The 13454-nt window shown below is 44.4% G+C and overlaps 1 long non-coding RNA gene across 1 annotated transcript; it reads left to right on the top strand.

Annotated features, from left to right (window-relative positions):
* Positions 1-5739: 5739 nt before the first annotated feature.
* LOC120097152 (uncharacterized) lies at positions 5740-8619 on the top strand. The gene is made up of 3 exons (XR_015639120.1): positions 5740-6139; positions 6245-6461; positions 7576-8619. It is a non-coding gene; the product is annotated as an uncharacterized LOC120097152 (long non-coding RNA).
* Positions 8620-13454: the final 4835 nt, after the last annotated feature.

Raw genomic sequence — 13454 nt, 5'->3', positions numbered from 1 at the left:
CTATAAACTCTGGTAGTGATCACCTTGCTAGCAGGACAGTCACTTTTCACTCCCAGTGTGATGGTGTCTCCCAGGACTGTCTTCCATTTCTCTTTCCTTCATAACAAGATATGTACCAGGGCATCTACCTGACCCTGTCTCACAGGCAGTATCTGCATACTTGGCAATTTTATTCTTATAGGTGGAAATTTACACACAAACGACCAAGCCCCCTTTCACATACTAGCACTGTTCTGAGACTTCACATACATTTTTTCAAATAATACAAAAATCTGAGTAAATGGGGACTGTGGCCACCACTTATATGTTTTATATATAATATTTATATTATGTATATACTTACATCTTTATAAATAAATAAATAAATAAATAAATAAATAAATAAATAAATAAAAGCAAGCTTGTGACCTATAGACTCTGGTAGCATCACAAAATTCAGTCCCATGCAACTTATGTGGTGGGTTACAGCAGGAGTCCTAGAAGAAAAGGTTCCAACCTTTCCGTATCAACCTTTTATACCTTGACATAGCCAATTCTCAACTTCCACAGGAATATTTCTGTTTGACAACTTTTTAATATCCCATCATGTTGAAGAGACATTTGACATGACATTGACTGATGTTCCCTATCACAGATACATTGGGACCCAGATACATTTGCCATGAGTCTCTCTAGTTAAATAGTTGTGAGATGATCCCCAGAGTTCTACTTCATTCCTAATCAGAAACAAAAAGCCTACCAAGTGTGAGCTGTCCTCTTTTGCTCCTGTCTGCTTCTTACTTCACAAGTGTCTGCTTGGGAATGGTTTCTGGAGCTTACCCAAGCTTGCTAGAGTGGGTCATCGTCATAAAATACAAAGTAAATAATTTTATTTAAAGTCCTTAAGCAAAGAGAGAATCTACAGTGGGCTTCCATTGGTGACTTTTCCAGTTCATCATTAGCACTGTTGTTCTTTAGAAACTTCAAAAAAATCCAAGAATCTTTCTTTGCAACAAAATATAACTTAGTAAACAAATGCATTCTTGCTGAAACTGTTTTAAAACTGGAATTTAAAAAGAAACACTTAGGATGTGCACACATGCAGGAACTGGGCTCCACACCTGGGTGTTGCTTCTCATTCTGCTTCCCTTTCATTCCCTAGAAACTAAGGTGATCTGTCAGATTTTATTTCAGTGTACGTGAAATAACTCTTCTGTATTATGTACTTCTCTTGTTTCTATGACAAAAGAAACTGGAGGAGGGAAGAGTTTATTTTGATTCTCATGGTTTGCGGGGATACAGTCAATGCATCCTGGCAAGGAAGTCATGGCATAAGGACATGAGCCACAGGTCACACTGTGTCCATAGTCAGGAAGCAGTCTCTCGGCTGACTCCCTTCACTTGCTTTTTTTTTTTATTCAGTCCGTGGGATGGCACCGCCTACATTCAAGGTGTGTCTTCCCTCCCCAGTTAATCCTCTCTGGAAACACCTGCACAGACACACCAGGAAGTGTGTGTCCCATAAGTGATTCTAAATTCTGTAAGGGCAACAGTCAGGCTTTGTCACCGCACTTTCCAGAAAAGGTTAAGAGTCTAAATGCCTTCACATAGCTTCATGGCCCTCACCAGCTCAGTCTGAGGTAAAAGCATTTAACATTCAATCCCATCCCTTCTGCCTCTACCATTCTCTTGTGTGGACTCTCGTGGCTTACAGTCTACATCCATGTAAAGGCCAGTCAAGTGCCTTTTTAGCCGGGTGTTCAATTATTTGTTGTATATTGCCTTGCAATATTTTGTTAAATATATATTTTTTAAAAGGAAAGTCGAATATTAAATCTCCCTGTCTTCTTCTCTGTCTGGGAAACAATATCAGTCAGTTATTGCTTTTCCTGGGTTCTACACCTGTAGACTCAACCAATCACAGATCAAAAGTGGTAGAGGCAGGCGTTGCGTCTGTTCTGAACACATGCAGATTTGTTTTCTTCTCGCTGTACCTTGTACAGTCCAAGCAACTGTTTACACAATTATTACATTGCACTAGGTACTACGGCTCATCTAGAGACGGTGCAAAGCACACAGGAGGCTGTGTGTGTGTTACACACACCTACACCATCAAATACAAGGGGCTAAAGCAACTGTGAATTTCCACAGGGATTCCTGTAGCCAACTATCTGAGGTAACTGAGGGATGACTAGATTATGAAAATAGGCAATAATCCCAAATGTTGAAGGAGTGCCAAGAAGGCAAAGAAGAGCATAGGAAGAATAAGGAAAACTTCCACAACGGGAGGAGGCAGTAGCCAAACCTTAGTCACTAGGAAAACACTATTCTTATGATTATAGAAGTCATCTTACAACTTAGAACAACATGCAACTTAGAACCAGGCAAATGAAACAAACAACACACAGGGAGAGTTCCCTCAATATATACCACACTCTTTCTATAGTTACACGAATCATAGAGCAGAGAGTCACTGGAGCTCTGAATGTCCTGAGTTTCTATTAGTCTGATTGACAGAATGGTTAACCATGTGGGTGAACTCAATTCCCAGCTCCCCTTCTGCCCTCAGAGGTTGGAGAGTCAGATTGACAATCCCTGAGTCAAACCTTAGCCCTTTGGCCAGAGCCCATTCTGAAATTGCCCTAGAAACAGCAGGGGCCACCTCATTAACATAAACCCTTGGCATTCCTACGCACCCCACCAGGAATAACAGAAGCATTTATTGCCCAGGAAATCCTGGGACTTGAGAGCACCTTGCCAGGGAGCATGGCTAGCTAAATTTTCTCCTACTCATCCACATTAATTGGAAGCTACTCAGAATGGAGAAGCTAATGACACTGGGAACACAATAGAAACATTTAGATATAAACATACTTTTTCTAGCCAAACATAACAGGGGAAAATAAAAATTCCCTAGAAATATAACATGGAAATCTATAAAGGTTACAATTAAAGGTCATAAGGTATCAGGGACCATAGAAGGAAAACAGAAAGGTCTTCGACAATAGCCAATAAGAAAATAGTAATTAGTATGGACTTATATGACAATGGGCGCTGAGTGCAGAGGGTACAGGAAATAAGCAGTAATGCTCACTCTCCTACAAAGGACAGCAATATGTGAAAACAAAGAGATAACCTGCTTTAGGACATAGTTTTTGTAGCTTCAAAGAGGCAGGTCCACACTTTGACCATAGTGAAGTAAATTTGTCAGCTTTAAGTTACTACAGCAAAATACCTTGAGGCAATTAACTTCACAATGAGAAAACTTCCTCTTGCGCAAACTTTGGAATTTCAAGCCACCAGCAAACATCCCACTGGTAGTGGATGGCAACTGTTATAACTCTCATCTGGCTAACCAGGTAGAAATACAGACACCTTCTAATAGATCACTTGGTGCACACCCAACAGTGTAAGGACCCCAGATAGTCCCTTCCATTTAAAGATGATACTGTCGGGGTTGGGGATTTAGCTCAGTGGTAGAGCGCTTGCCTTGGGTTCGGTCCCCAGCTCCGAAAAAAAGAAAAAAAAAGAAAGGAAGGAAGGAAGGAAAGAAGGAAGGAAGGAAGGAAGGAAGGAAGGAAGAAAGAAAGAAAGAAAGAAAGAAAGAAAGAAAGAAAGAAAGAAAGAAAGAGAGGAAGAGAGGAAGAGAGGGAGAGAGGAAGAGAGAAAGAAAGAAAGAAAGAAAGATAGATAGAAAGATGATACTGTTGCCCAGTAGCACCGTGAGCTTTGCAAGTGGACCCTTGGGAAATGTCTACCCAAAACATAGTAGGAGCCATAAAGGTGTGTACACAGATAGTTCCCACCAGAAAGCTTAGTGGCACAGCACCTCTACAAGCCTTTAACGGTCAGGCTCATCTTGAGATTTGTTAAAGAAAACTGTCTCAAGAAGGAGAGAATCTAGAAATCGTTTTCCTAACCCACATCTATCCTCTACTGTTCCTAACCACTGAGGCATGGCTATGCATGGGGACTTGGCGAACAGAAGGTGGGACTGTGATCATGGTTAGTTATTAAGATAGCATCAACAGACCACCGCATGGGGAACCTAGAAGTGAATACAAGGTGCCTTTGGTTTCTGACTTAGCCAAGATGGGAAATGTTAGGAAGACAGATTGCAAAGAAAGCTTGCAGGTGGGTTTTAATTCACCCCCATGAACATAACAGGAAGCAAGGGAGAAGACAGTGGTGAGAGACAGGGTCCTTGGCACATTTTAAATTACTTACGTGGAAACTATTTAGATGCAAGATAGTCCCTTTCAACAGGAAAAAGGCTACTTATTCGATGTTTAATGATTTGCATTAATATTTGTGTTTGAGGATGTGGTGCTTTGAATAGGAATGACCCCCATAGCTCATATATTTGAATGCTTGGTCATTAAGGAATAGGGTACTTGACAAGGACTAGGAGGTGTGGTCTTGGTGGAGGAAGTATGTCACTGGTAGGTAGTATGCTTTGAATTTTCAAGTGCTCAAACCATGCCCTGTGTCTTACTTTTCCGGCTGCCTACCAATTTGGATGTAGAACTCTCAGCTATCTCTCCAGCACCATGTCGGCCTGCACACGGCCGTGCTTCCTGCCATGATGACAATGGACTAGACCTCTGAATGTGAGCAAGACCCAGCAAAGTGCTTTCTTTTCTAAGCATTGTCATGAGCATGGTGTCTCCTCACAGCAACAGAGCTCCAGCTAAAGCTGGAACGTGGCATTTACCCATAATACCTCACTTAATCCTCAGAGTGACCCAAAGAAACACATCCAGACCCAAGTCTCACAAGCAAGGAAAGCCAAAAGGTCTTACCCAAAGCTTCCCTAACAAGCCAAAGCCAGACTTAAAATCCAGGTTCAAGAAGACCTGTGTCCAAGAGGCTCCTTGGTTAGACCTCACTTGCATCAGAGATCAGTTTGAAACGTTATTATGTGAATTAAACTGGAATCTTAGGAGAAAGGAATTTGTCAAAACTCCTTAAACCTCTCTAAGCTAACATAGTCTTACTATTCTCCATTTCAAACAGAAATAAACTATCTTTTTATTGGTAGTGTCAAAGAAGAAGGCTTAAAAGGTGACAGAAATAGCCCAAAGGGAACTAATTAATATTTCTGAGAACAAAGTAAATTCATCTCTGAAGAAATCTTGAAGAAATCTGAGGAAAGAGTGAAGAATCAATTCCCAGCACCCAGCTCAGATGCCTCATAACTGCCTACATATGACTCCAGCCCCAGGGGATTTGCTGCCCTCTTCTGGACACCACAGGTACCTGCACTCGGAGCACACACCTACCAGATAGACCCACACATATACATAATTAAAAATAAACATTTTAAATCTTTTAAAAGTGAAGAGGGCATTGCAATTTTTATTGGAGGAAGCTGGGAAATCAGACATGGGAGAATTTTCTGAAAGTCACTGAAGCTTCTCTGACTGCATAAGAATAGAATCCGTCCATACTTTTAGAAAAAAATTTAATGCTATATTATACAACCTAAGTGGTCCTTTCAACAAATCCCAATGAGCATTCTCCCCCAATCGTTGTACTCCCAATATGTGTGCTATGAAAAGTCACTGTCTCCAGTTAAAACTGCTCAATGTTCCACCTTATACTGTCTCAATCTGTCAGGAGACTATCTAGGCTGAGGAAAATGTAATGGGCAGAAGCTTGAACAGAAAACCCTTGCCTGTAGAGTAGCATCTTTCTTATTTCACTCATAATCTAATGGATCGTTTTTACGTCAGTTTGACAGAAGCTAGAGTCGTTTGGGAGAGGAAACTTCAGTTGAAAAACTGCTTCCATAAGACTTGCCTGTGCATCCAGACCATCATGGCTGGTACCCCCACCCTGGGCTGGTGATCCTAGGAACACCGAGAAAGCAGGCTGAACAAGCCATGAGCGAAAAGCAGCACTCTTCAAAAGTCGCTGCATCAGCTCCTGCCTTCAGGCTCCTGCCCTATCTGACTTCCTGCCTGGCTTTCCTCAGTGTCAGCCTCTGATGGAGAAGGGTAAGCTGAAATCAACCTTTCCTTCACAAGTCATTTTCAGTCATGGCTTTTAACCACAGGGATGGTGACTTTAACTAAGAGAAGTGACTACAAACTCGACAAGCAGCTCCTGATTCTACCACTCTGTGCCAGGAACAGCCGTGGGTGCCACGGGTGTGGAAGTGAGTACAGTCTGAGCCCCACGCTTAGGGGTTTTATTAAATTCCTCTCAGGATCTGATCTATCCTCCCCTGTTTCTCCTCACCCCTGCCACCCACCCCCAAAAGGTGTCCTACAAATGGCAACCTGCCCTAGTGAAACTAGGAGTCCACTTTCTGCAACTGGAAGGAAAGACGGATGTTACTCAGATAATTCCACAAATATACAAACCATAGTTATGGAAGCTTCATAAAGGAAAGTTGCAGCCAGGCAATGGTGCAGGCCTGAGTCATCCTAGAGACTTGGAATGTTACCACAGGACTTCAGACCCACCTCAGCAACCTGGTGAGTAACCTTTCTCAAAAGTAAAGTTAAAAGAAAGCTAGGGTTGTGGCTCGGTGAAAGAGTACTTGCTTGGAATGCATGAAGCCATAGGGTCAAGCACAAAGAGACCAGAAAGGAAGAGGAAAGCAGGGGAGGGGAGGGCAGGGGAAGGGAGGGGAGGGCAGGGGAGGGGAGGAAGAAGGGAGGAAGGGGCTGGAGAGGGAGAAGAAAGGAAAGAAGTGTTGAGTCTCTTCTAGAGCAACTAATGGATCTGGCTCCCCTGTGGAGTTGTTTGAGTTTGCAAGGATGAGAGGATGAAGGAGATCCAGACCATCTGCAGCAATCCACACAGAGAGAAACATAGACAGAGAACTTGAGGGGGCCAAAGGGACTAACATAGCCCTGTGTAAGGGCCCTCAAGGGGTGGTGGCTGACAAAGAGGGTGTTAGAAAGGCCAGAAGTCTGTGCACAGCTTCACAAGCCAGTGAGACAGGTGCTTTTGGACAGGCACCACAGTACTTGATCGACTGGGATGAAAGGGTTCTTAGGGGACTTAGAAGGAGCTACTGGAAGAACAGTAAGATGAGTCCAGTGGGAACTGGTGGCCCCTGCCTGGCTGCTGCAATTCTTACTGTCCTTTTTAGTCAATAAAGCCACAACACCCAGACCCACTGAAAGGACATTGAAAATCACTTCCCAACCTGCCACCCATCCCTTCCAGCAGACAAGTCAGTCCCTACACATCGCTTAACAATGTGCTGCCAAGCCAACTGGAGGAGGTAGAAATCCCAAAGCATGAAGGATACTGATCTGACAAGGGTCTGCTGTCTACTCCCTGTCCAAACAAGTGGGGACAGAGACCATGTAGATGTTCACCATAGTGAGAATCTAAAGGAAGTGTGCACATCAAATGTGTCTCTTCTAAGCAACCACACTAGTTTTAATGTTCAACATGAAATTCCCTGAGGATCAATGACGTCTGTGATCGAGGTGTTAGCTCCCGCCTATCTTGATAGTGAGACTTGTCAAAAAGCTTCCACATGCCCGACCCAGGGTTGACCATGGTTCCTTGACTCTACTGTATAGAGCAATGTCTCTTAGGTTGACATCATGTCCACAATTCTCCATGGACTAGGCTCCCTTACAGCCAGAGTGTCGAGAAGATGGTCCTTATGTGAGAACAGCACATGAACAAGAGGAGAAGCCTCGTCCTGGTCCACATACCCACTTCTCTCTCTAAGTCCGACTGTTGTTTCCTACTGGCTTCAAGGCCCTTGGCTTCACACCTTGTCAGAATCCCACCAACCACCGAGTGGTCAAAGAGGCCTCACCTAAAAGGCAAGTCTGTCCAGACACAAGCTAGAATCCTCTCCCATTAAGTGCGTGTCCATGCAGCTCCAGGCTGACCTCCGGTTGTACTCATCATCCCTGGGGACCAGGAAACATGCAGCTTCCAAGGCTTCCTCCAGCCTTGCAGACAGGAACACAATGCAGAAGGCCTGGAAATCTCTGCATTTAGCACTTTTTTCCCTTTTAAACTAGACAGAAAAACATTCTTACCACTAACATGGACTGTCCAGTGCTTACCTCTGTGTGCTTTTGTCTGCAAGTTTCGAAGTGGAGAAGATTTTAATTGAACTATCCTGGCACAGAGAAAAGCCCCGCTGTGTCTCTGTGGAGTCTGCAGTCCAGCTCCTTCCCTCTTCTCTACACTGCGTGATATTCTTCCTTTGAGGAAAGCAAAATGGAGCTGGTCACCTGCTCGCACCATTCTAACAGACTGTGAAACACGCTTTGTGGAGGAGCTGTATGAATTGTGGGCAGAGCTAAAGATACGACTGTGGCATTTTAACATACAGGCTCGGCCATGCCTGGGATCTCATTGAAGATGCTGTTATGAGAATTCTTTACATGAAAAGACTATGAGCCCATCAATGGTATGTTAAAGGAAAACGAACACAGGGAGGGGGTGAGAACCAAATCAAAGGGCTGTTCTGCTGAGATCTGCCTTTTCATACGTTCCAACTTAATGATAGAGTTTTGTCCAACTCCGCTCTGTAACTGCCTTGGAAATGCTTGCTTTTCTAGCCAAATACTAAGATCTTGTAACATTTTCACCCAAACTCCAACGCACGTGCTCTTCTTGTCCTTTCTGAGAAAAGATGGGAATAAGGCTTGGAAAAACGATGGTCCATTTCCTCTGCTACCGCTAAACACTTGGGGCTGGTACTCCAGAATGGAAGTCGGTTTACTTAGCTTACAGTTTCCACAACTGTGTTGTGATGTGGGATGGACAGCATCTGCCCTTACGAATGAGACCTTGTGTTCCCATGGAGACAAACAGTTTAGGGGCAGAGGGTTCTCTCGGGAGACAAGGCCCTGCTGCCTCAGTTTTACCAGTGTGGTTAGCTGTGGGAGGAATCACTGGCCACAGATGCACAGAGGCGCACTCAGGATTTATCGGCTGCCTTTGTGGGGAGCCTTAGCCATCTGTTTTCCTGAGCCTTTGTTTTTCCGTGTCTCCCCAGACATTCTCCATACGCCTGTGAGAAGCAGAAGTGGAGCAGAAAGGGTCTGGGAATGCAGACATGGGTCCTGGGTTCCCGGGGCAAGGGCATGAGGCAGGGGAATTGTTTTCTTCCAAGGAGCCCTGTCCTGGGCAGAAAGAAGTCATCACTAAGCTCCTGCTCTGGGTGATGTTTCCCCTGACAGCGCTGCTCTCCTCACCTGTCTAAACTAAGTAAAGAGGATCCAATATCCACCGCGTGCTGATCTTTTCAGCAGATACTCAAAGGATAAAGCCGGAGTAATTTATTATTCTTCTTTTAATCCCACAGAGTGCACTGAGAACTTTCAAACAGTAAGACATTCTTCTGAGAAAAGAGCCCCTCTTATCAGCTTGGCCCTGTCCAAAATAACGATGACTTCACGCTGGCCGGGGCATCAGGATGTATTTGTCCCCCGTCAATAACGAATGCTTGGGATTGCATTTCACTTCTGCAGAGGGCAAACCTGGAAGCATGATAAGCTGCCCTTCTTAAAAGTGCCCCCACAACAGCCCACCTCCCTGTTTAATTATGCTCTACCTCTCTCTGAAGAGGAGACAGCCCAACCTCCCTCCACTTCTCTTGGCCCAGCATTCAGGAGAAGCACTTCAGAAAAAAAAAAAAAAAAAAAACCACAGACAGGCAGCTTATTTCTTTAGAAGTCATTTCTTTTATAAGGTATAATATCTAGGTAGCTGTAGTGAACCTCATGAACAAAAACTTTAAGTTACTCTCCAGCTGAATTTGAAGTACAATTTTTAGCTAGAGCCATGATGATGTGTCTGTTCCAGACACAATTAGGGCGGACTGTTGCCATAAGCAGTCCACAGAACCCTAAGGAATTGCCATGCTACAGACTGGACACCAAGGCAAACCAGCAATTAAGCACGTGTCTGTTTTCCTGTCTAAGTACTTTGGGGTTGTTGAATAGCATGAAGTATTCAGGAAGTCTTTTCTCACTAAGTAGATGACCTAGGGGGTTCACAGCATTAATGTTTATATGCACGAACGCACACATACACACAAGTACACACATGCACAAAAACACAAACAAACACATGGCATACACATACACACAAGGACACACATGCACAGGGACACATGCACATAAGCACACACAAACACGTGAGCACACACATGCTCACATACATACAAGAATACAAACAAGCATAGTTGTACCACACACAAACATACACACTACAAACACACGTAAATAATTATATTTCCTTATCCAAGCTGTGTTTAAACATACCTACATGTAGTATGTGCTAAAAGAACTGGAAACTTGGCTTTCTCATCATTGTGCTCCTTGAAAATATTGGGTTCATATGTGTTTACTTCCAGTTATAGTTCTTGATTTCTGAATCTACTCACGAAGCAGTGTTTACATAGCCTACTGTGTTCCAGGAACCCCACAAAGCATCAAATATAGCGCTGTTCTAGAGCACCGTTCAAGACAGCAAATGTTTTCATCTCATAAATGAACACTTAAGCATTTTCTCATCATCTTTTTAAAAAGAGGATGTTAAAGGTTAGTGGAAAGGTTCGGTAATTCTCTACTTCAGGGCTAGAGTGATGACTGCTCTTCCAGAAGGCCTGGGCTTGATTCTCAGCACACGCATGGTGGCTAACAACCATCTGTAACTCCAATCTCCTGGGATCTGATGCCCTCTTCTGACCTTTGAAGGTATTGCACCCATGAGCCACTCAGTCAAACAAGCAGGTAAAACACACACCTGAGCCCATAAAATAATAAAATATAATGCTCTTTAATTAAAAAAATAATTCCCAACTTCATATATAACCTAAGTCTCTACTACTACCACACTAAAAAGTGAGTCCTGGTCTCTAAATCACTCCATCCTCCTCTGCAATCATGTGGCATCTAAGATGTCATTTATCACAAAGGTCCTATTGACTTGGGATGGAGCTCAAAAATCCCTGCGGTCCAGTGACATCACACAGTGCCAGTAAACCTACTGTACCACCAACCACATGAAACTACAACGCGTGCTATCCTGCACATCCCCATTGGAGTGTGATCAGACATCTTGGTCTGTGCATTTTCTGGGCTGTATCTCCTGTCGCTATGGCAGCCTGTGCTCCTTCTACTTATGAACATGCTCCTTAGTCATGAAATAACCTCAGGTGGATCTGTCGGGTGGGCCCCAAAAGCCACTGGCTAAATACCCAATTTAATAAAGATGGGGGGAAAAAGAAAGAAATGAGGCTCAATATAAAGGGAGGGGAAAGTCACTGGCTATGGGCAAAGACAGTATCATGCACACTGCAGAGGGACAGAGGTGGAAGGGGGCAGGTGACAATGACAGTCCTGACATTATGCTGGACTTTACACCCCAGGTGTCTCTCCCTCTCACTTCTACTTTGCTCTGGAAGGGGTTAGCACGTGAGGATTTCTTAAATAAATATGCACTTCCTGACTGGAGGGAGGTTATTGTAATCCATTAGCAACCACTTTGCAGGCTTGGGCATGTCGGAAGGCTCCTGGAGGAAGTCCTGTGTGACTGCATGTAAGACGGGTCTGACATAAATGGTCATGGAGGAGAACTATCAGGTACACACTGAGAGGCGACACAGAGAGACAGAGAACTGCAGAGTCTAGAACAGAGCCTGGGGTAGGGGTAGTGGAAGACAGACCTGGAGGCACTGAGAGAAACTTCCTCACTCAGAGTACATCCACACAGCCTTACCAGCCAGTGGGACTTCTCCATCTTCCCTTCACCCCCAGGGAACACCATGAAACAAAGTCCTTCCGGGCACAGAGGATGGAAGACGTCGTCACCCGGCCTAACACAGCATACTGTGTCCTTCAGTGATCTGCCATGAGACCGGCTCTCACAGAGCAAGCATGGGTCTTTGGTCTGATGACATTTTATTATTCCAGAAAAATGCACTCACCTCTCCTCCCCCCACCTTCTCTTTAGCGCTACACAACCCATGTTCTCGGGCTGCAAAGCTTCCACAGAGGTCCTGCCCCACAGGGAACTCCCTGCTTGGCGCTCTTGATTGCTCGGCCTGGGGATGGAATGTCGGCCTCTGGACCCACCTGTTTTTAGGACTCTCGGAACCCAGGAAACACACTTCAGTGCCGTATTAGTCATGGAAGAGTCATGGGCAATGGGGCACAAGGTGGAGACAAAGGTGCACACTCCTGCCTGAGGCAGCCTAAAGCATTCTTCCAGAAACTTCCACTTAGGAAACAGGGATTCGTAACTTTACCACAGAGAAATATCGCAAGATGAGCCAGTATCAAGAAAAGATCTTAACAAAAATGGAGGCAATGTGGTTAATAGAAGTGTTCAAGGAAAGAGTGCAATATACCCACATGTGGGTGTGGGCTCTTGACAAACTCATGCTAAAGTTTCTTTTTTTTTCCATCTTCATTAACCTGAGTATTTCTTATTTACATTTCGAGTGTTATTCCCCTTCCCGGTTTCCAGGCCAACATCCCCCTAACCCCTCCCCCTTCCCTTCTCTATGGGTGTTCCCCTCTCCATCCTCCCCCCAGTACCACCCTCCCCCCAACAATCATGTTCACTGGGGGTTCAGTCTTAGCAGGACCAAGGGCTTCCCCTTCCACTGGTGCTCTTACTAGGCTATTCATTGCTACTTATGAGGTTGGAGCCCAGGGTCAGTCCATGTATAGTCTTTGGGTAGTGGCTTAGTCCCTGGAAGCTCTGGTTGCTTGGCACTGTTGTTCATATGAGGTCTCAAGCCCCTTCAAGCTCTTTCAGTCCTTTCTCTGATTCCAAGCTGTATATAGGCCTTTTGAAGCTTTGGAAATTATGCAAAAGGTATCTAAGGAAAGACCCTCTGCCTACTTCTTTTGCCCCTTTTGATGTGGTATTAGGAGGTGGACTGGAGACACTTAAATAAGATCCAAGTCTGATCAAATAAAACCATGGGGCCAGGGAGTGGGCTCAGCAGGCAAAAGCACTCGTCACCAAGTTTTGTAGCCTGAGTTTGGAACCCACACGGTAGGAGAGAACTGACTCCCACCATTTCCCCTCTGCGGTATGCACACACAGGAGCACACGTGTGCATTAAATAGAGATAAATATTTTTACAAACATGGGTCACAAGAGTTGTGCAAGAGAGTAGAAACCAGGGCAGGGCAACATCACGTCAGATAGACAGTAAATGGGGCTTCAGAAAAACTGCAGGAATGTACGGTAAGACACGTCCACACAGAAGCCTCTGATCATGGAAGAGGGGAGTAAGCAAACAACTTCAAAAGTTATTTGGGGGAAGCAGAAGGCATCTGTGTCACAGGGCTAGGGTCTACCCAATGGCGAGACCTGTGAATGGGATTTCTCATGAAATTCCTAGAAAATTAGAGGTTTAGAGCTGAGAAAGGAGAAAGGCTTAGGCTTTAAGCATGATCTGTGTCTATTTTAATAATTTTTCTTGTTTGAAATAGTTCTATATCTAAGAATCACCCACTGTG

The sequence above is a fragment of the Rattus norvegicus genome, chromosome 15, assembly GCF_021556685.1.
Source record: "Rattus norvegicus strain SHRSP/BbbUtx chromosome 15, alternate assembly SHRSP_T2T, whole genome shotgun sequence".
Lineage (NCBI taxonomy): Eukaryota > Metazoa > Chordata > Mammalia > Rodentia > Muridae > Rattus > Rattus norvegicus.
Note: the sequence above shows the minus strand (reverse complement) of the source record. Positions and strands in the feature narration are given on the sequence as shown.